The sequence below is a fragment of the Carcharodon carcharias genome, chromosome 4 (assembly GCF_017639515.1).
Source record: "Carcharodon carcharias isolate sCarCar2 chromosome 4, sCarCar2.pri, whole genome shotgun sequence".
Classification (NCBI taxonomy): Eukaryota; Metazoa; Chordata; class Chondrichthyes; order Lamniformes; family Lamnidae; genus Carcharodon; species Carcharodon carcharias.
In genome coordinates this window covers 16,111,521-16,133,337 of record NC_054470.1, presented here as the reverse complement: position 1 = coordinate 16,133,337, position 21,817 = coordinate 16,111,521, and the positions used below count along the sequence as shown (strand labels likewise).

Sequence of the window (21,817 nt, the reverse complement as noted above, 5' to 3'; positions counted from 1 at the left end):
CCTCTGTTCCTGCCCCCATATTGGGGCAAAAATTCTGCCCCATAGATCACGACACTCATTTGCCATTTGTAAGACTCACACGATCAAAACAAGTGTTGGTGGGAACTAAATTGGGTCTACCCATAGTTATTGCAGTACCTGAAACAATACTTGTATCAATTTCATAACACTGCAGTGATAGAGTTCAAAGTGAAACTTATCTTTATTTGCAATTTGTGATAATTCAGAGAAGTTAAATGTAAACAACTAAAGACAAACACACTTGCAAACCTTCCGCATTTCACAAAGAAAGTCAGGGTTTTTAGGAGGGTATTTGCTTGTCCACTTTGGAACGAGTTCCAGAAAGAGCAGATAGTTCAGAGGGTTTACTGTTGTTAATGCAGTCATTTTTAGAACAAACAAAAATCAAGTTACCTGGTACCAACACCAACTACAACTTGCATTCATTAAGCATATTTAACACAGCAAAATGTCCCAAAGTCCTTCACAGGAACTTCAAATAAAATTTGACATCGAGTCACATGAGGAGAAATTAGGACCACTTAGTCAAGTGGGTAGGCTTTGCAGAGTGTCTGAAGAAGACAAGAGGGAAATAGGGAGGCTGAGGGAGAGAATTCCAGACCTAGGGCCCAAGAGGCTAAAGACAGGGTCATCAATAGGATGCCCAAGAGGCCAGAATCGGAACGCAGAGATCTTGGAGGGTTGGCGGGCTGGAGGAATGTGCAGAGATAGGGAGGGGAAAAACCCTGGATTGATTTGGAAACAAGGATCAGAATTTTAAAATCAAGGCATTGTTGGGCTGAGAGCCAACATAAGGTAGCAAGCATAGGGGTGGCGGAAGAACAGGACTTGGTGTAAGTTATGATACTAGCAGCAGAGTTTTGGATGAGCTCAAGTTTACGAAGGGTGGAAGATGGGAGGCCAGTCAGCAGAGCATTGAAATATGCAAGTATCTAGATAGCAACTGGATGAGAGTTTCAGCACAAGGGAGCAATAGGGGCAGAGATGAGTGATGTTATGGAGGTGGAATTGAGCAGAATGGTAATGAGGTTGAAAGCTGATCACAGAGCAAAATAGGACCCCAAGGTTACAAACAGTCTGGTTCATCTCAAGCAGTGACTTCGGAGAGTGATGGAACTGCGTTTGTTGTCGGGACGAAAGGCAATGGCTTCCGTATTCTTAAAGTTTAGTTGGGAGAAAATCGCTGCTCAGCCAGGAGCGGATATCAGAGAAAAAGTGTAGCAAATCAGAGGTAGTGGAAGGTTTGAGAGAGGCAGATAATGAGGTGGGGCTAGACGTCATCAGCGTACAAGTGGAACTTGCTCTACTTTTGGATGGTATCCCCAAGAGGCAGCATGTAAATGAGAAACAGGAGTCAATCAAATTAAGCAACTTAATTAAAATAGCATTTATCTCATTTTCAGCCTGAACAATAGAAAGTATTAACCGATTATCTGTATATGTGAAAAGAATTGGACATGTCAGCTTTGTGGGAAATGTGCTTTAAAAGTCCATTGTATTTTATAATATAACTAGCATGAAGAGATTATTAAACTCATTTACGCTGGGTCTTAACTATCTGAACTTATCTTATAACATATTGTGAAAAATTCAATGCACGGAATCGTTCCAGATTTGCATTAAGTGCAGTAGCGAGCAGGAAGAACCACATTTTACCCACCAGCCACATCATCCCAACCCCGCCACATTAATCACACATTCCCAGAAAACACACCGTTTCAATGGCAGAAAGGCTCTCATTCGCCCGCCACGCTATTATCTCTCTGCTTCACGCCGGGCACCATATTTAAAAAGTGCAGCCACGCATCCACCTCGGTGCTTGCAGCCCAGGATTGCTGTGCGGAAGACACGGCCCCAAAAGGCAAAAACACTGCAGTCCCCAGGTTCAGTGATGCGTCTCTTGGACACAATGGAGGCCCGCCGTGATGTGCTCCACTCCAGCTCTGGCTGAAGGATGGTCAGCAACATCAAGCAATCCGGCTTGGGAGGTGGTGGCAGAGGTGGTCAGTGCCAACGCCCTGAAAAAGAGGACAACCACCCAGTGCCTCAAGAGGCTGAATGATCTCCTCCATTCTGCCAGGGTAAGTCACTCTTTTCATCTCTTACAACTCACACACTCACAAACCCATCACACATCCAAACGGGCCTCACTCACTGCCAGTTAAAGGGACATCACCATTCACTCTTTTATACACACCTTCATTGTCCACATCTCATCCATGGGACCACTCATCACCCAGACATAAGACCTGTATACCTGGCATCTGGCCTGGTAGGTGTCCTACTTACAATCTCTCCATCTCTACTCATGTAGGACAAGCTGGCACACAAGAGGGAGAGGTCGCAGACTGGTGGAGGAATGCCTGAAATAAGAGTCCTCACGGACTTTGAAAACAGCCATCCAGTTGACCGGCAAGGGTCTGGACCATTCTGTGCTGACGGTGAGGTTGGCGCCACTCTACCAAGCGAGGATCAAGCAATACAACATCCATCAGACAACCATGCTGCGAGTAATGTGTCCTCTTTCACAGACCACTGCCATGCGCTAATTATCTCTCCTTGCACATTTGGGAAACACCCAACGGAGTCCACAACCCAGGGTCCACAATCAAGCCCCAAGAAGTAGCCTCTGAAGAATAACCTGAAGGCACCCTCCTTGAAGTCCTGTTACAGCGCTCACCCACACCCTCCACCAGCACAGAGACACACACCTCGGTGAGACCTATCTTTGGAGTAGCCTCAGGATCACAATTTGGTGAACAAATTGCACTTCAGATCCACAGCAGGTGGAGGCAGGGACTTCCCAAGTCCCCAGCACTTGGAGGACTGCTGGAGGCTAGAAGTTTTCCGAGTTCAAGTCAGCTGACCAGTTTCTGGACTCGGTCATACCTCAGTTGCTAGGGCTGTAAAGGCAAACTCCAGAACATCAGGAAGGGATGCCTGCTGCACGCCTCAGATTGCAAGGCATGATGGAGTAGTCCGTCTGCTTTCAGATTGAGGTGCCAGCACCGGCATGCCAATGCACCAAGGTCAACACAGCCATCATGGCCCAGGACGTTCCTCCTACATTGGCCAGTACGAGGGCCTCATCGCAGTCATCAGTGCCTTAGAGAACCTCCTCACCTTCATCCCCGTTGGTGTCCTCCTCATCAGAGACCTCCTGCTCCTGCAACTCCTCTTCAGCCAGCTCCTCTTGCTGTTGCAGCACCAGGCTGTAAAGGGTGCATCAGACAACGAGTGTGATGCCCTCCATGGACTACATCGCAGGGCTCCACTAGACCGGTCCAGACACTGGAACCTCATGGTTTGCTCCACCAAGTTGCGAGTTGCAGCATGAGCCTCGTTGTAACGTTGCTCTGCTGTAGTTTGAGGCTGCCACACGAATGTCATCAGACATGACCTCTGTGGGTAGCCCTTGTGACAGGGGAGCCATCCCTGCAGCCTCGGTGAGGGCCCACAGGGTCAGAAGACTTCAGGGATCTGTGACCTACTGAGAATGTAGGAGTCTTGGACACTCCCTGGAAACTGCACAGACCTGCAGGATGTGTACGGCATAGTTGCACACCACTGCACATTGAGCAGATGGAAGCCCTGGCGGTTGACATATAGTTGACCGCTTATTGCAACGGAGATCTGAGCGCCACGTGAGTGCAGTCGATGGCACCCTGCACCTGTGGGAAGCCCGAGATCTGGGCAAATCCAATCGCTCTTGCTTCCTGGCTCTCCTGGTCCCAGGCAGAAATGCACAAAGTTGTGTGCCCTTGTGAAGATGGCATTCGTGACCTCACGGATACATTTGTGGGTGAAGGATTGTGATATCCCACAGAGGTCACCTGTGGAGCCTTGAAAGGAGCCACTGGCCTAAAAACTGAGCGCCCCAGTCAATTTCCCAGCCACTGGCAGTGGATGCCCTCCATGTCCCCGTGGTGCCAAATCCTGCAGTAGCTGACAGATGTAAACGACCAGTGCCCTAAACATGTGCAGTCTTCTGTGACACTGATTTCCGGTCATCTGCAGTAATGAAAGGCGGCATCGATAGACCCTGGTTCTGGCTAGGCGCGGACCAGCAACGGCTCGCTGTGGCTCTTTGGTGGTGTGTGTGGGGTCCCCAGCCACCCCTTCTCCGAGGGTGCTGCTCCTCCCTCAGCGCAGCCCAGCACCTGAGTCACTCTCTTCTCCGTCCTCTTCGCTCTCTGTACATACAGCTAGTTCACGAAGCTCCAAGATCCTGATGTACTCCTTCTGTAGAATAAAAGAGAAGCACATGGTTAGCTTGGGTGTTATAAGAACCTCCCTTGGTTAAGTGTGAAAGCATCTTAACACATCCTAGTGGGTGCTGGCCAGCACTTGGATGGCCAGAGTTTAGTGCGATGCTTGTGGCTGCCCAAGACCCCACCCACCTCCACCTGACCAATTGGCAACACCTTTCCCCATTGGACTGCAGGCTGTGCTCTCAGCTCAGGCGCAGGCATTCTCCTAACCCACACTGCCAGGCTGCCCTGTAGGCTTGAACCATGGGGGAGACTGGTCCAAACCTGAATGTCGACATTGCAAGGGGCTGAGAGAGCCTCCATGGCCAGTTTTAGCAAGGAGGTTGTACAACGTGCCCAGCTGTCCAACTGTTCTACAGTGCCATTAAAACGCTCATTAGTTTGCAGTCCGCGCCCATGGAATGAAAAGCTCTGGAGCACTTGGTGGCACTTTCAGGTGTCCACGTTGCTTGAGTGGGCAGATAAGCTAGAGACTCGACTCCACACATGTCAAAACAAAAAATAAAAAATACCTGGAAAAACTCAGCAGGTCTGGCAGCATCGGCGGAGAAGAGTACAGTTGACGTTTCGAGTCCTCATGACCCTTCAGCAGAACTCCTGGTAGCTGTGGCCGTTTTGCTGAGGAGAATATGGAGCCAGCGACACAGCTTGGAAGGTCGAATAGCATGCTCAGGATATGAGCAACTCGGTTTAACCTGAAACAATGACTAGCGAGGCAGCTGGAAATCAGTGGCAAGGGGACAAAGGCAATGGCTTCAGTCTTCCCAAGTTTAACTGGAGATAGTTGTGGCTCTTCGAGAGCTGGATTTCAGACAAGCAGCGTGACAACATGGAGGCAAAGGAGGGGTAAAGAAAAATAGTGGAGAAATAAAGCTGCGCGTCCTCAGAACACAAGTAGAACCTGATCATATATTTTGAGGTAATGTCACCAAAGGGCAGCATGCACACAGTGAAGAGGAAGGGACCAAGGAGAGATGCTTTGGGAACTTCAGAGCTAATTGTGTGGATGCAGGGTGACAAGCCATTGAGGGAGATACTCTAACTACAATTGGAGAGGCAAGTGCAAATTTAAGCGTGAGCAGTATCACTGAGCTGGAGAATGGGTCAAAAATCGTAGAGGCTGAGAAAGGATAGTAAACTGTGGTCCCAGTCAAAGGGTGTCTTTGTGACTTATTTTTCAGGTGGTATTCGTGCTGTGACATATACTGAAAACATGACTGAAGGAGTTCAAACATGAATGCACAGGAAAGACGGTCATGGATTTGGGTTGTGACATGTTCAAAGACTTTGGACAGAAAAGGTAAGTTGAAGATGGGGCGGTAGTTTACAAGGACTGAAAGATTGGGGATGGCTAAGCTGCTCACCAGATATATTCAAGCCTGCCCTCATTATATTTGAAGTAGCAAAGATCAGAGCCAAACCAGGGGAATCACCAGGGATTTCCGTAACAATTTTCCCAATTTCCGTGAAAGTATGGTCTCCTTGCTAGGGTGCAGTTCCACAGCCGGTGGTCAATCCTCAGCAACTGGTCTGAATGATCACTGGTTATGTATGTGAGTGAGTCCTGCTATTTGACTGCTGATGCATCATATGCAAGCCGTGTCCAAATACACCACTTGGACTGCGGCAGTTTAAGAGGCAGCTCACAGCTCACCACCACCTTCTCAAGGGCAATTAGGGATGGGCAATAAATGCTGGCCTAGCCAGCATCACCAACATCCCATGAACACATGAAGCTAAAGGAGGAAGTGGGTAATAATAAACAGAGCCCTGGTTGATGCTCACCTCCTTAACTTAAAGAGCATGAAGGCCAGTTTGTCATCAGCCCACTGCTGTTCCAGGTCAGATGTGAATTTGTCACCGACCAGGGAGTGAATATGGCACCTTCTTGCAATGCATCACTCAGGTGCTCACTGAATGGAATTGCTGATGTGCTCTTGGAGCACATTCTTCAATGCGATTTAGTGACTTTTGTACATTATATTGCAATCACAAAATTTCCAGTTGCATGAACCAATCCTTCAGTGAAAACTTTTCCCATCAATTTAAAGGCTTGCAGCCCTGCCAAATGCGGATCAGATTGGAGCATGAAAAGATTCATGTTCAGGCAGGTTAGAGTAATGAGAAGTAGCGTCAAAGTTCATTGACGAGGTAGATTAATATAGGTATAACAATCTTACTATCAAAACAAAGTAAGCCCAAGAGCAAATAGAAAACGACAGGACTATTTAAGAGGAAGAAACAAGGTGGACCTTAGTGCTTCCCCTTTCTACCTCAGGCTCATTGCCAAATGAAATGAAATCTGAAGACAGTTCTTACAAAGCAAACTACCTGACAGGGTCTCATCATAAATTAATAATGTCACAAAACACAAGAGTCCTTAAATAGTTAGCATTGTTAGACTGCTGACATTGTCAAAAAGTTGAATGCTGCTATCTAATCACATTAATATTACCTCAACACATACAAAACAAGTGCTGAACCTGTTTTGCAATGTGTATTCCATAAAAAGAATTCCGAGCACTAAGTACACAAAGTGTTGAAAGATATATCCACAACTTCAATTTTCTGTATTCAGGCCTTCCTTGAAGTCAAGGGAAGATCCATACTAAACAAAGTGGCCTAGAGCTTAATCAACCAGCAAGCAGGTAAAATGCTGGCATGTAGAACTCTTGGTATGGTGATTCTGGTTGCACAGGGAAAGACTACCAGAGAAGGTAGTGCCACCTCACCATTTTGAAGTTGTGACATGAAAGACTAGGCTGATTTTGCAGAACCTCTGTAATGCAATAAATGTGATCAAAAGGAGTGTCAAAAATCCCACTGAAAACCTATTCTTGCAGCTGTGTTTTTTGTTCAACTGCGATCAGTGGTTAAAACATAGCCAATATATGTTCAGGTTCCATAAATAAATAGTGAGTATATTGGGTTTTTTGAGCTCCAACAGTATGTATCCAGACAAAACAAAGTGCCAAAACATTAGCTACGCCAACAGTCCTAAATGCAAAGTACATATACAAGCTAGTCGAGAGATTTGTAAAACTAAATATCCTCCAATATTTCAGCACTTTACAATCTAATGGCACGGAGGTTTCTCCTATGATGGTTTGATTTCAGTACGCCCGAGCTTCAACTCAGTGATCTTGCTATGCATCTCTCTGCAAGGACAGGTTACCATAATGCTGCAAGGACTGGTAAGATTATCATGGAATATTACCAGTGAATCTGAGCAGTACCAACTTCTAATAAGGCCAAAGGTTTGTCAAACATATCGTCAATATTTTCCATTTGTCAAAGGGAAAATACCAACAGGAAGAGGATAAGAGAAGTATAATAGGAATAATCATGCCAGGCAGGATGAAGGTTGCACCCAGAACAGTAAGCAATTTTTCTCTTTCAGATATTGCATTTTGTGCTGCATGCTTATAATATGTTATCTTTTTAACAAACACCAGTCTTTTGTAGATTATGCATCCAAATTATCAGTGATGTTGATATAATTTGTATTTTATTATTTTTGATCCTTAATTTAATCTTTATCCTCATTTGGAAAGTAGCCAATTCTGCTTATAATTCAGTTTTAAATATCATGGGCAATATACCAAACCACAAAAAAGTAGCAACAACATCAAGAAATAATCCAACATAAAAATTAACCATTCAACGCATGGCTTCAGGTTACTTGTGGGTTTGCCTCGATTTCCCCTGGGGCCTTTGCTGTGCTATACCTACCTCTAGGATACAAATGATAAAAGGGCAGTCTAAAAAAAACCTGACAAACTTCTGCATTGCAGACCCGTCTCTTGGGAAAACACTGCAGCTGACTGCCCCGCCTGGAGACGAGCACTGAAATTTGGTTCAGCATGACTGAGGACCACCTATGCCAAACTCGCAATATCAGACATGCTCTCGAGAAGGCCAGATGTGGCGCAGCTGCAGAAGATTCCCCCACCCCCCCCAAAGCACCAACAACGACAATATGAACTGCCAGGTTTGTGGGTGTCCTGTGTTGATCCCGTGTCAGACTCTTCAGTCACAAGACGACTTACAGAAGGCGATGAAATAATTTACAGCTTGGGCATAATCGAGTGAGGAGTCTACCAAGAGATTGCTAGGCCTCCGTTTACAGGCTGTGTAAATGATGTCAGGACTGTGATTCACTGCTGTTCCCATGGGCGTGTTGTTACAAAACCAGTCTTTCTATATAGTCATACATTAAAGCAAACAGCACTATTGAAACAACAGAACCGCTATTTTTAACTTAACAGTTGCCCCAAGTTTCTTTCCCCACCACTGCCCTCTTGTGGGGAAGCGCTCGAGCCCCAGTGACAACTATCCACGATGAAATGATTAAAATCCACAGCTCACTTGTGTGGGAATCACTTGAGCCAACTCGTATTCAAAACACAGCCTCAGGAGTATGGTCCTCAATGAAGTATCAGTAAGTTTATCAGTTGCATTGGAAGTTCAAATCAAAACCATAAGATAAACTCATTTATATACTCATTTCTTAGACAGGGATTGAGCAGAAAATAAGTTTATCTTCCAAGAGAAAGTGAACATTTAAGGCAGTCATCCTAAGTTGCAGCATGAGCGGATGGATGGAAAAATCTTGAGCCTATCATCTCAGATGGGAAAGTTATGCACTGCAAGGCCAATATTGTCGTGCAGGAAAAGTATACAAAACAACAAGAAAATTAAAATATTTCTTTGATGTGACCACCTTCCTACCATAACTTTCACACATTGAAAAAGGCTGCTCAGTGATGATGCTGAAAGGGCCTCAACAAATACTCAACTAATCTGATAGGTGACTATTGATCCTTTGAGAGAGTAGGGTCAGTTTTAGTCTACTTAATATTAAAATCAGGCACTAATAGGGTGTCCAAGGTCAGGCCCAATAAGTCGCCTGATTCCCACTGGATTCAGTCTCTTCCAGGTTCCAGTAGCACCTGGGTTAAGCAACCAAAGCACCCATCTGAAGCATGAGCATGAGCAAAAAGGGGCAAGGGGGCAAGGAAGGGCACTGCGCCAAACACTGGTCCATAGGTGAGCTTGATGCCTCAGCAAACCTAATGAAATCCAAAAAGGTAAGGAGCCTCGGTCTGGCTTACAGGTAACTGTTTCAAGTACAAAGCTGTTTCCATCTGTTTCAGATGAAGTTACATTGTTTCATAGTTTGCCATTGTGAGATTTGAACTCTTGATCTTGGGGTTACAAACCCAATACCATAACCACTTGGCTATTTAGGCCAAGCTCTGGCTTACAGGTAGTAGAATCTTTAAAAGGCCTACATACTTAAAAGTAATTTGTAAATTGTTATCAGCTGGCACTTAGGCTTTCATTAGCTTTTGGATTCGGAGGAATGTCAGAATTTCTCCATCAGATGATGTGGCTGTTAAAATAATCCCAAAGCATAATTTTAACTAGAATTCACTATAACAGATGAAATTCTAATTTTTTAAACACTTATTTTGATTTCTTGTGCAACTTAATATTTCAATCGATTGGTATTTTTTGACTGAAAAAGATCAGCTCCAATTAGGAGAATGAAGAAACTATGGTCCAAATGAAAGATGCTGGTTTAGAAAAGGATGCCACTACCCTCCTTTAGAGGGGTGCACACGTCTCGAGTTTCTGTTACACGGGTCTTGTGCCAAGCAGCAACCTGTATGCGAGCGAGGTAGAAACAACGACAGCAATGACAACAACAACAACTTGCGCTTTTACATCATTGTTTAGAGGTAGCAAGAAGTCACAAATGTATTTAACATTAGAAGGTAACAGTGGATACCAGGAAGGAAAGGAAAAAAAAATGGAGGGGGTAAAGTGGGGGGGGGGGCGGGGGGGGCGCGCAAAGGTATAAATCTTAGGGAAGCATGTTGTAGTGTTTTTTGGAAGTAGCAAGGCTGTGACAAGGTGGGAAGGGATCGTCAAGTCATCAAAAGGACACAGTAGTTAAACAAGTGGTAACCAATAGTGGAACAAAGGCAAAGTATGATGTAAGAGGAGTGGGAAGGCACATTCAGGGCCATAAGGCCAGTGGGAAAATAATTAAGGAAAATCACTGGGACACAAAAGAGCTTCAAAAAGAATGGAATGCTCGGATATTGTGAAGGCGAAGTCACAGTTTGTTGGCAACTGTGTGGGCAGTTAGTCAGAGAAAATTAGGCAAATGAGTTTGAAGAAAGGGAACAGGTAGTGCCACAAGGCGCAAGTAGGTGAGGGAGCAGAGCAGCGCAAGGTCATCAGGTGGTGGGGAGGAAGGTGAAGGCGAAGGCATTGGGATCCCAGTTAACAGTTACAGTTTACACACAATGCATAGGAACAAGTAAAATTAGCTACGTTAGCTACTGCAAAAAAAATCAGATAGATGATAATGATGATGAGCTCCAGTATGAGTGGTCTTACAAAAAGGTACAGAGAATTAATGGCAATGATTATCTGCCAGAAACTGAGTTCCTGATTTTGAACATCAATTACTTTTGTTTCCCTCCCTCTCCCCTCTCCTCCACTCACTGCTCCCACCTTTGTTCTTCTCCATGCTCTCCTGACCTGTTTGCTCTTTCTCCCTTTCCTACTCTTCCCAATCACTCTAATTTCCTCCCTTCTTTCTCCCAGCTACTGTAATACCACTCCCACCATCTCTAGTCCCTCCTCTCCATTCCTCTCTCCTTTCATTCTTTTAATTAAAATTAAGGGAATGAAAATCTATACATAGCAAGCAATCCACTACACCAGATCACTGTCCTATCAGTGAAGACTAAAACTACCCCAATGGGTGCATTCTGGTTGGCTCCATAATCCCATGGGTCTTGACATCTGCCTCATTCCACAAGGTCAAGAGGCTATCAAAAAGGGAATTGGATCATTATCTGAAAAGGAGAAATGTGCAGGGCTAAGGGGAAAAGACGGGAACGGCACGACATGAATTGCTCCTTCAGAGAGCCAACATTAAACATGATGGGCTGAATGGTTTCCTTTTGTGCTGTAACCATTCTATGATTTTAAAACTAAAACGTTAGGTTTCCACATATTAAAACTAAAATATCATCCTCAGCTAGCTTGAAATTATAAAGGGATCAAGCTCGAGCAACTACTGCCGCGGTTAGGGTCAAAGGACAAAAATGGACAACGGTGCGGCCTCAGTTCTCACTTTCACCCTCTCCCTGGAGTTAAGGCTGGAACAGCAAATGTTGCTGACACACTCAAAGTTTGCAGAATCCTCCAGCTTACTTCTGTGTTACCCAGCTCTTCACAGTGCACAGGCAGAATGGTATGAGGCCCAGGGACAGTAGAGATGCCTGAAACTGCAGATAATGAGCTCAACCAGGAACACATGGATTGATTACCAACAGGTTAGTACGATAGTACTTGGTTACCAAATGTCAGCTTGTGCAAATGATCACAGATCATCAGTTCACTTCAAAGGGAGCCATCAATTTTTTTTTTTAAAAACAAGTACTTTCAACTTCTCAAAACATTGAGAAATTTAACACCAAAGCATCCACATACGTCCAATAAAATGTTTAGTATACTTCCTGCCCTGTGGCAGCCAAATTATGAGAGCTCTTTTAACTCACTATAGGCTAAATACTGCCTCGAAGATTTTTTTTTAAACAAGCTACGATTTTGAATGTCAATTTTTTCATAAGTTGCATCAACTTGAACTTCCGTCAAAAACATAACAAAATTAATATGCAAACAATATTTCCAACTTATTTTTTCAGTAATGTATCGTTTAGTAGACGGCTGAAGCTGTCAATAATGCATCCTGTACCCAGTAAATGACAACAGATGTCGTAACTGAAGTGAAATGGACAGGAAACTACTTGGACACTTTCCAGTTTTTGAGTATAGAGCTAAAAAATTAATGTTACAGTCGTGGTATCTTCTAGATGGTGAAATAGTTAAATAGCTATATATGGGAATTCCAAGTCAAAGGTTATTAATAACCAACTTTGATAGCTCTATGATATTTCCCTTCTATTTAGAGGAAGAAAATAAAAACTATTAGAAATCTGGGTTACCCAAAGCTCACTTGTGTAGATCCCAGCTTCAGGTCATACAAGAGCAGAGACTTAGGAGCCTATCCACTGACTGAACTTTTGGGAATAGAGATATAATAACAGCATATATATTAAAAACACAAAAATGCCTTTCATTCCTGCTGATCCTGCAACAAGACTTCAGCTGCTCAGTTGCCTAGCACTGTTGCATTACAAAAACTCCATGCATAGGAACAATACTTTGTGCTCGTCACTGTTTTGTGTGTACTATACAGTCAAATGACTGCAAAACATTTCTTTTTTTTTGAAAGAGACACAGACTGGCACAGAATTGGCAAAATGTTGTTTGCTTGCTCACTTCTATTCAAAACGCAGCCATAGTTTAAAATCCACTCCAAATCCCCCCGGCTTTCTGGCTCAGAATAACAGGATGTGCAGCATGTGATGGACTGCACTTAGATCCTGTGCCACTTAAATCACATACATGTTTAGGATAGAGATGCTGGGTAAAACACAAGTACGGGTCAAATTCTGTTGAAGTCACCAGCTTTGTGCAGAAGCCAAGGGGATTAACTGAAATAAAAGAAGCATTAATTTCTGGATCTGTTCATCGGCCAAAATAAATGGAGTCTTCTGACATACCAAGATGGTGTTGTCTTGCATGCTACAAACGTTGTGTTATATCAGAATGAAGAACATTCTACAATGAAGTTACATTTTTCCCTCAACTTCTCCTTTCCTTTCAACAGATGGACGACTAATATAGCCCAAACTACTGTTCAGTTTAAATTTAAACAGATTTTTCTTTTCAATTTACATTTCCAGATGGGTATGATATTACTTGGCAACATTGAGAAACATTTTTATAACCTGTACAAAATTTAATCAACTGTAACTGCCATATATATTTTACTTTGCTCAATACGAATTATGATCATAGCCTTCTATGGATTAAATTAACCTCCAAATTCACGTAGTCCTCAATTTCAGCAACTGTGACCCATTCATCCGAGCAGTAGCAATGACCCTCCGATTGCCGCTGCACTCATAAATTCTGACTTGATGCTGCTGCGCATTTCTTCTGGGATCTTCTGAGCCTGGCTTTCACAGAAATGCACAGCATCCATCAGGAAACTCCATCGGAGTGGAGCGGAGTCACGGGAAGACTGGACAAGCCTCCATTTTTACAGCACCAGCTACCATATGGTAAGTTTAAAGGTCCAGTTTGAATGTTGGTAAATGAGTGGGTGAGGTGGGTAAGTGAATGGGGGAAGGGGTGTAAGCAAGTCGGTGGGGGGGGGGGGGGGGTGGTTGGCGGCCAGGAGGGGTAGTCAGTCGGGTGGCCAGGACCGTAGTTGGGTCAGGGGCAGTAAGGTTGGATGGTCGGGGGTAGGCTGCAAAGGATTGGTCGGTTCAGGTCACAAGAGTAGTCAGGGTGGTGGGAGGGGTCATCAGGTGGTCAGGATGGTAGTCAAGCCGGGGGTGGGAAGTCGGATCGTTTCGGGGAGGGTAGTCAGGCGGCCCTGGGGGTAGTGGTGTTGTCAAGGGTCAGTTGTTAGACTAGGTTTTAATCTGTTTAACGTTTCCTGGGTACTTCAACTAAGTACTGTGGAACTGTCTGATGTCTCCAACTCTATCTCAGAGTTGGGGACATCCAAGGAGGGTCCTAGGAAGCAGGGGAATTGCCCTTCAAAAGTTGAAACTTCCTGGACAATTCCCAAGTAGGTCCACACGTTCAGGACCTCCACAGGGTCCTGACACACATCTTCAGCCGTATTTCTGACCTCCTAAGATCTGGAGAATGGAAGATTTGGCCCTATACCTCCAACAGTAATAACTTCAGGTTTAGTTTTCTGAAGCATATTTGCTTTTCACTCATACTCAATTGTATTAAAGAATTGTAAAGATCACAACACTATAAAACTTTCACAATATTTTTTTTTATTTGCTTTGTCTAATCACATACATCCACAAGGAACATTTTGCAAAAACTATAGAAATGATGTAAAGTACCAGCACGCACTTACTGTACATAGTATCACTACCCAAGAGTTATGATAACCCTTAACACCTGAAGAACGACTAAGACAATCCAAGTGTGGCTTTATAAATAGATGCAGTTTCATTTATTAGTCAGAAAAAGGGCCTTTATGCAACTATTAATTATTTTATGCACTGTTTAAGCTAAACATTTCTTTTTCAATATACTGAGCATTATTGTAATTATTCTGAATGGAAACCACTCATGGTTAGATGTGGACACTATATGATAACAGACAAAGGACAACACAGTCACTTGTCAAAGAACAATACCTTCTGCTAAGTAACAAATGAATTTTCTTTTTTATGTACTAACTTCATGGCTAACTCTGCCAGTCACCATTAAGTTATCCTTAACCCTGGCGCCAGGTAGGCAACACAACCTTCGGGACTCTTGATCCTGGCCACTGAGAACAGTATCTAACTCCCTAACTATACCATCCCCGATTACAACTACATTTCTTTTTTATCTCCCCAGTTGAATAGCTCCCTGTACCATGGTGCTATGGTCAGTTTGCTTATCCTCCCTACAGTTCTCGCTCATTCCACACAGGGGATTTTAAGCCTTCACTCAAAATATTCACGTACTGAGATAGTTCTACTTTTAGCAAAACCAAGGTCAAAACAACATTCTATCACTGCAACATTTACAGCCTAACTGCCAAGGATTCAAGCAAATCCTGGGGGGAGGCAGTGGTATTGTGGTATTGTCACTAGACTAGAGATCCAGAGACCCAAGGTAATGTTCCGGGTACCCAAGACAGGCAGATCTCACCACGGCAAATGGTAAAATTTGAATGCAATAAAAATCTAATACTGACCATGAAACCGTTGTCAATTGTTGTGAAAACCCATCTGGTTCACTAATATCCTTAAGGGAAGGAAATCTGCTGGCTTTATCTGACCTGGCCTAGATGTAAAGCCAGATCAACAGTGATATACTGAACTCTTAAATGCCCTCTGAAATGGCCCAGCAAGCCACTCAGTTGTATCAAACCACTAAAAAGTCTAAAAAAAAACAGGAGGGAACCAGACTGACCACCCGGTATCGACCTATGTACCAGAAACAACAAGGGAAAACTCAGCCTTGTCGATCCTGCAAAGTCCTCCTGACCAACGTCTGAGGAGAGTGCCAAAATTGGGAGAGCTGTCTCACAGACTAATCAAGCAACAGCCTAGTCATACTCAAGGAATCATGCCTCACAATGCCACAAATACCACCGTCACCATCCCTGGGTAGGTCCTGTTCCACTGGCAGGACAGACCCAACAAGAGGTGGCAGAACAATGGTAAAGAGTTGGAAAGGAGTTGCCCTGGGAGTTCTCAACACCAACACTAGGCCCCATGAAGTCTCATGGCATCAAGTCAAGCATGGGCAAGGAAACCTCCTTCTGATGATCAAATACCGCCCTCATCCATCGTCTCTCAGCCGAGAAATCAGTACTGCTCCATGTTGAACACCACTTGGAGGAAGCACTGAAGGTGGCAAGGGCGCTTAATGTATGGGTGGGGGACTTCAATGTCCATCACCAGGAGTGACTCAGTAGCACCAGAACAGACCGAGCTGGCCGAGTCCTAAAGGACATAGCTGCTAGACTGGGAATGCGGCAGGTGCTGAGGGAACCAACAAGAGGAAAAAACATATTTGACCTCATCCTCATCAACCTGCCTGCCGCAGATGCATCTGTCCACAACAGTACTGGTAGGAGTGACCACCGCACAGTCCTTGCAGAGACGAAGTTCCATCTTCATATTGAAGATACTCTCCATCATGCTGTGTGGCACTACCACCGTGCTAAATGAGATAGATTTTGAAAAGATCTAGCAACTCAAAACTTGGCACTGTGGGCCACAAGAAGCAGCAGCAGAACTGTAGTCAACCAGAAACTGTTGGCCTAGTATATCCCCCACTCTACCATTACCACCAAGCCAGGGGAATCAACCACGGTTCAATGAAGAGCGCAGGAGGGCATGCCAGGAGCAGCACCAGGCATGCCTAAAAATGAGGTGTCAACCTGGTGAAGCTATAACACAGGACTGCTTGCTGCTTTTCGCTGTTTGGCACGCAAGTGATAGACAGAGCTAAGCAATTCCACAAACAAGGGATGAGATTTAAGCTCTGCAGTCCTGCCACATCCAGTTGTGAATGGTGGTGGACAATTAATCAATTCACTGGAAGAGACAGCTCCACAAATATCCCCATCTTCATTGAAGGGGGAGCCCAGCACATCAGTGCAAAAGATAAGGCTGAAGCATTTGCAACAATCTTCAGCCAGAAGTGCAGAGTGGATCATCCATCTCAGCCTCCTCAAGAGGTCCCCATCATCACAGATGCCAGTCTTCAGCCAATTCGATTCACTCCACATGATATCATGAAATGGCTGAAGGCACTGGATACTGCAAAGGCTATGGGGCCTGACAATATTCCGGCAAGAGTACTGAAGACTTGTGCCCCAGAACTTGCCGCGTCCAGAGCCAAGCTGTGCCAGTAGAGATACGACACAGACATCTATCCAGCCATGTGGAAAATTGCCCAGGTGTGTCCTGTACGCAAAAAGCAAGACAAATCCAACCCGGCCAATTACTGCCCCATCAGTCTACTCTCCATCATCTGTAAAGTAATGGACGGGGTCATCAACAGTGCTATCAAGCGGCACTTGCTTAGCAATAACCTGCTCACTGATGCCCAGTTTGGGTTCTGCCAGGGCCACTCAGCTCCTGACCTCATTACAACCTTGGTTCAAACATGGACAAAAGAACTGAACTCCCGCAGTGGGGTGAGAGTGACTGCTCTTGGCGCCAAGGTAGCATATGACCACGAGTGCATCAAGGAGCCCTAGCAAGACCGGAGTCAATGGGAATCAGGGGGAAAACTCTCCACTGGTTGGAGTCATACCTAGCACAAAGGAAGATGTTTGTGGTTGTTGGAGGTCAGTCATCACAGTTCCAGAATGTCATTGCAGGAGTTCCTCAGGGTAGTGTCCATGGCCCAACCAGAAAACAGCGAGACTTCGGGAGAGAGGCGTTGAAACAGCAAGACCTCGGGACAGGGAGGTTAAAACAGCGAGACTCAAGTAGGAGTAAGGCTAAAATAAAAGCAAGGGTCCTTATTCAATTTAGTTAAGATATGACTGTGGGGGCTCAGTCCCGTGATTTGCACATCCTGCGCTCTGTGGGAAATCCTAGACTCTCCTGGCGGTCTGGATGACCATGTGTGCAGGAGGTGCCTCTGACCGGAGCTGCTGCTCGAGCTCTGGGTTTTGGAGCCTGAGCAGCAGCTTGGGGCACGATGGTGCACTCATGAGGCCAAGAGGTTTGTGGATAGCACATTTCAGGACGTGGTCACCCTGCAGCTTAAGTGCAAGCAGACAGGGAATGGGTGACTGCCAGACAGAAGAAAGGGACCAGGCAGGTAGTGAGGGAACCCCTCAAGTCCATCTTGCTCACAAAGCAATTTTTTGGCCTTGGTAAACACAGGAGTGATGGTTCCTGTATGGAGGCCAACCAGAGCCAAGGCCATGGCACTGTGGGTGGTCCAGCTCCTCAGGGGGAAGAGGAAGAAGCGTGGAAGGGCAATAGTGGTAGGGGATTCATTAGTGAGGGGAGTAGACAGGCACTTCTGCAGCCGTGGACTTGACTCCATGATGGTACGTTGCCTTCTGGGTGCCAGGGTCAAGGATGTCACAGAAGGGCTGCGGGGCATTCTGCAGGGGGAGGATAAACAACCAGAGGTCATAATCCACGTTGGGACCAATGAGATAGGAAGAAAGAGAAATGAGATCCTGCAAGCAGACTTTAGGGAGTTAGGAAGGAAATTGAAAAGCAGGACTTCAAAAGGTAGCAATCTCCGTACCACACAGTACTGAATATAGAAACAGAAGGAGACGGCAGATGAGGCTGGAGAAATAGTGCAGGAGGCAGGACTTTAGATTCTTGGGGCATTGGGACTGTTTCTGGGGGAGGTGGGACCTGTACAAGTTGGACGGGTTACATCTGAACAGGAATGGGACCAACATCCTCAACGTAATCTGTGGTTTGCTAATGCTGTTTGGGCAGATTTAAACTAAATTGGCAGGGGTGTGGGATCCTGAAAAATAGTTCAGAGGGGAGAGAAGCAGAGATGGAATTAGAAGTTAAAACGTTAGTGAGTGAGTCTGGAAAACAGAGGAAAGATAGGCTGGATAAGAAAGAAGTGAGTTTAGCAAGGCTAAATGGAATATATTTTAATGGAAGGAGCCTGAGGAATAAGACAGACGAGCTGAGGGCACAGGTAGGCACGTGGGAGTATGGTTTCATAGCTATGACTGAAACTTGGCTAAAAGGGCAGGATTGGCAGCTCGACATTCCTGGTTATAGGGTGGTCAGATGAGATAGAGAGGGGGATGAGGGTGGCGGTAGTGATATTGATCAAGGAATTAATTATAGCAGTGTGGAGGGATGATATCTTGGAATGATCACCAAATGAAGCTGTATGAGCAGAAGTAAAAAAAACACAGAAGGGGCAAACACGCTATTGGGTGTGTACTATAGGCCCCAAACACTCAGGAGAGATAGAGGATCAAATATGTAATCAAATTTCAGAGAAGTATAAGAATAATAAGGCAGTAGTAGTAGTGGATTTTAACTACCCAAATATTAACTGGGATAGTTTTAGTGCACAAGGTAGAGAGGGAGCAAAATTCTTAATGCATCCAAGAGACTTTTTTTTAAGCCAGTACATAGAAAGCCCAATAAGGGAGGGGGCGGTTCTAGACCTACCATTCGGAATTGAGCCTGGGCAGGTGGAAGACACATCAGTATAGGAGCATTTTGAAGATAGTGGCCGTAACTCAGTTAGATTTAGGATAGTTGTGGAGAAGGATACAGTTGGGCCAGGAATTAAACTTCTAAACTGGGGAAAGGCTAATTTTACTAAGATGAGATACAATTTGGCCCAAGTGGTCTGGGAGCAGATACTTGCAGATATAACACTTTCAGAGCAATGGGAGGCATTCAAGAGGAAATAGCAAGAGTACAGGGCAAATATGTTCCCATAAAGGCAATGGGAGGGAAGCCAAGTCTGGAGAACCCTGGCTGTCAAGGGACGTAAAGGTTAGGATTAAGCAAGAAAGAGAATCTTACGGCAGATACTGAGGGCTCAATGCGCAGAGTCCCTGGAGGAGTATAAAAGGTGCAAGGGGAACTTAAAAAGGAAATTAGGAAAGCTAAGAGAGTGCATGAGAAAGCATTGGTGGGTAGAACAAAGGAAACCCCAAAGGGGTTTTTTAAAAAAAAAAGCAAAAGAATGACTCGGGAAAGAGTAGGGCCAATTAGGGACCGTAGAGGTAATGTGTGTGTGGACCCAGAAGATGTGGGATCAGTGCTCAAGGCATACTTTGCATTGGTCTTCACAATGGAAAAGGGCGACGCAGGTATAGACATCAGGGTGGGGGACTGTGAAATATTAAAGGAAATTAACAGAGAGGGGGGAGGTACGAGCAGGTTTAATGGCCTTAAAAATGGATAAATCCAAAGGCCCAAATGAGATGTATCCCAGGCTGTTGAGAGAGGCAAGGGAAGAGATATCAGGGGCCTTGGGAGTTATTTTCAAATCCCTTCTGGCCACAATGTGAGGTGCCAGAGGACTGCAAATGTTGTCCCATTATTAAAAAAGGGAGGAAGGAGATAGACCAGGAAATTACAGGCCAGTCAGTCTACCCTCGGTGGTGGGAAGTTACTGGAAAGAATTCTGAGGGATAGAATATATTTGCACTCGGAGAGACATGAATTAATCAGGGATAGTCAGCATGGATTTGTTATGGGAATGTTGTATTTGACAAATTTGATCGAATTTTTTGAGGAGGTAACCAGGAGTGTTGATGTGGTCGATGTGGACTTTAGCAAAGCTTTTGATAAGGTCCCTCACGGCAGACTGGTTAAGAAATTAAGAGCCCTTGGATCCCACCAAGGCAAAGTGGCATGTTGCATCCAAAATTGGATGAGATGCAGAAAGCAGATGGTAATGGTAGAGGGATGTTTCTGTGACTGGAAGTCTGCTTCCAGTGGGGTTCCGCAGGGGCTCGGTGCTGAGGCCATTGCCGTTTGTGGTGGACATAAATGATTTGGACTGAAATGTAGAGGGTATAATCAAGAAGTTCACGGATGACACAAAAATTGTGGTAAATAGTGGGGAGGATATCCGTAAACTGCAGGAGGATATCAGTGGACTGGTCAGGTGGGCAGAGCAGTGGCAAATGGAATTCAACCTGGAAAAAAATGTGAGGTAATGCACTTTGAGAAGGCTAACAAGGCAAGGGATTACATCTTGAAGGGTAGGACCCTGCAAAGTACTGAAGATCAGAGAGACCTTAGTGTGCATATTCACAGATCCCTGTAAGTGGCAGGGCAGGTAGATAAGGTGGTTAAGGCGGCATATGGGACAGCTGCTATTATTAGTCAAGGCATAGAATACAAGGGCAGGGAGGTTATGCTGGAACTGTATAAAACGCTGGTTAGGCCATAACTGGAGTACTGCATGCAGCGCTGGTCACCACATTATAGGAAGGATGTGATTGCAATGGAGAGGGTGCAGAGGACATTTGCGAGGATGCTGCCTAGGCTGGAGAGTCTGAGCTATGAGGAAAGATTGGATAGGCTGGGATTGTTTTCCTTGGAGCAGCAAAGGTTACGAGGGGACCTGTTAGAGGTATGTAAGATTATGAGGGGCACAGACAGGGTGGATAAGAAAGCACTTTTTCCATTAGTCAACAACCAGGGAGCATAGATTTAAGGTAAGAGGTCAAAGGCTGAAAGGGAATTGAGGAGAAATTTTTTCACCCAGAGGGTGGTGGGAATCTGCAACTCACTGCCTTAAAGGGTGGTTGAGTCAGAAACTCTTGTAATGTTTATGAAATATTTAGATATTCACTTGCATTGCCATGGCCTCCAGGTCTATGGGCCAAGCACTGGAAAATGGGATTAGTGTAGTCAGATCTTTGCTGACTGGTGTGGACACAATGGGCCAAATGGCCTCCTTCTGTGCTGCAAACATCTTTGAGTCCATGAGTCTATCTTCGGTTGCTTCATCAATGACCTTCCTTCCATCATAAGTGGGGATGATCGCTGATGATTGCACAATGTTCACCATTTGCGACTCCTCAGATACTGAAGAGTTCTTGTCCAAATGCAGCAAGACCTGGACAGTATCCGGGCTTGAAATGATAAATGGCTGAATCTCCCACTATCAACATCCTGGCGTTACGATTGACCAGAAGCTGAACTGGACTGGCCATATAAATACTGTGGCTACAAGAGCAGATCAGAGGGTAGGAATCCTGTGGCAAGTAACATCTCCTGACTCCCCAAAGCCTGTCCACCATCTACAAGGCACAAGGTGGAATATTCCTCACTTGCCTGAATGAGTGCAGCTCCACCAACACTCACATAAAAGCAAAATACTGATGCTGGAAATCTGAAATAAGAACAGAAAATAGTGGA

General features: G+C 45.0%; 1 protein-coding gene across 10 annotated transcripts in view; it reads right to left on the bottom strand.

Annotated features, from left to right (window-relative positions):
- LOC121276954 (casein kinase I) overlaps positions 1-21,817 on the bottom strand; it is a 284,162-nt gene that overhangs the window by 85,085 nt on the left and 177,260 nt on the right. The window lies entirely within an intron of this gene.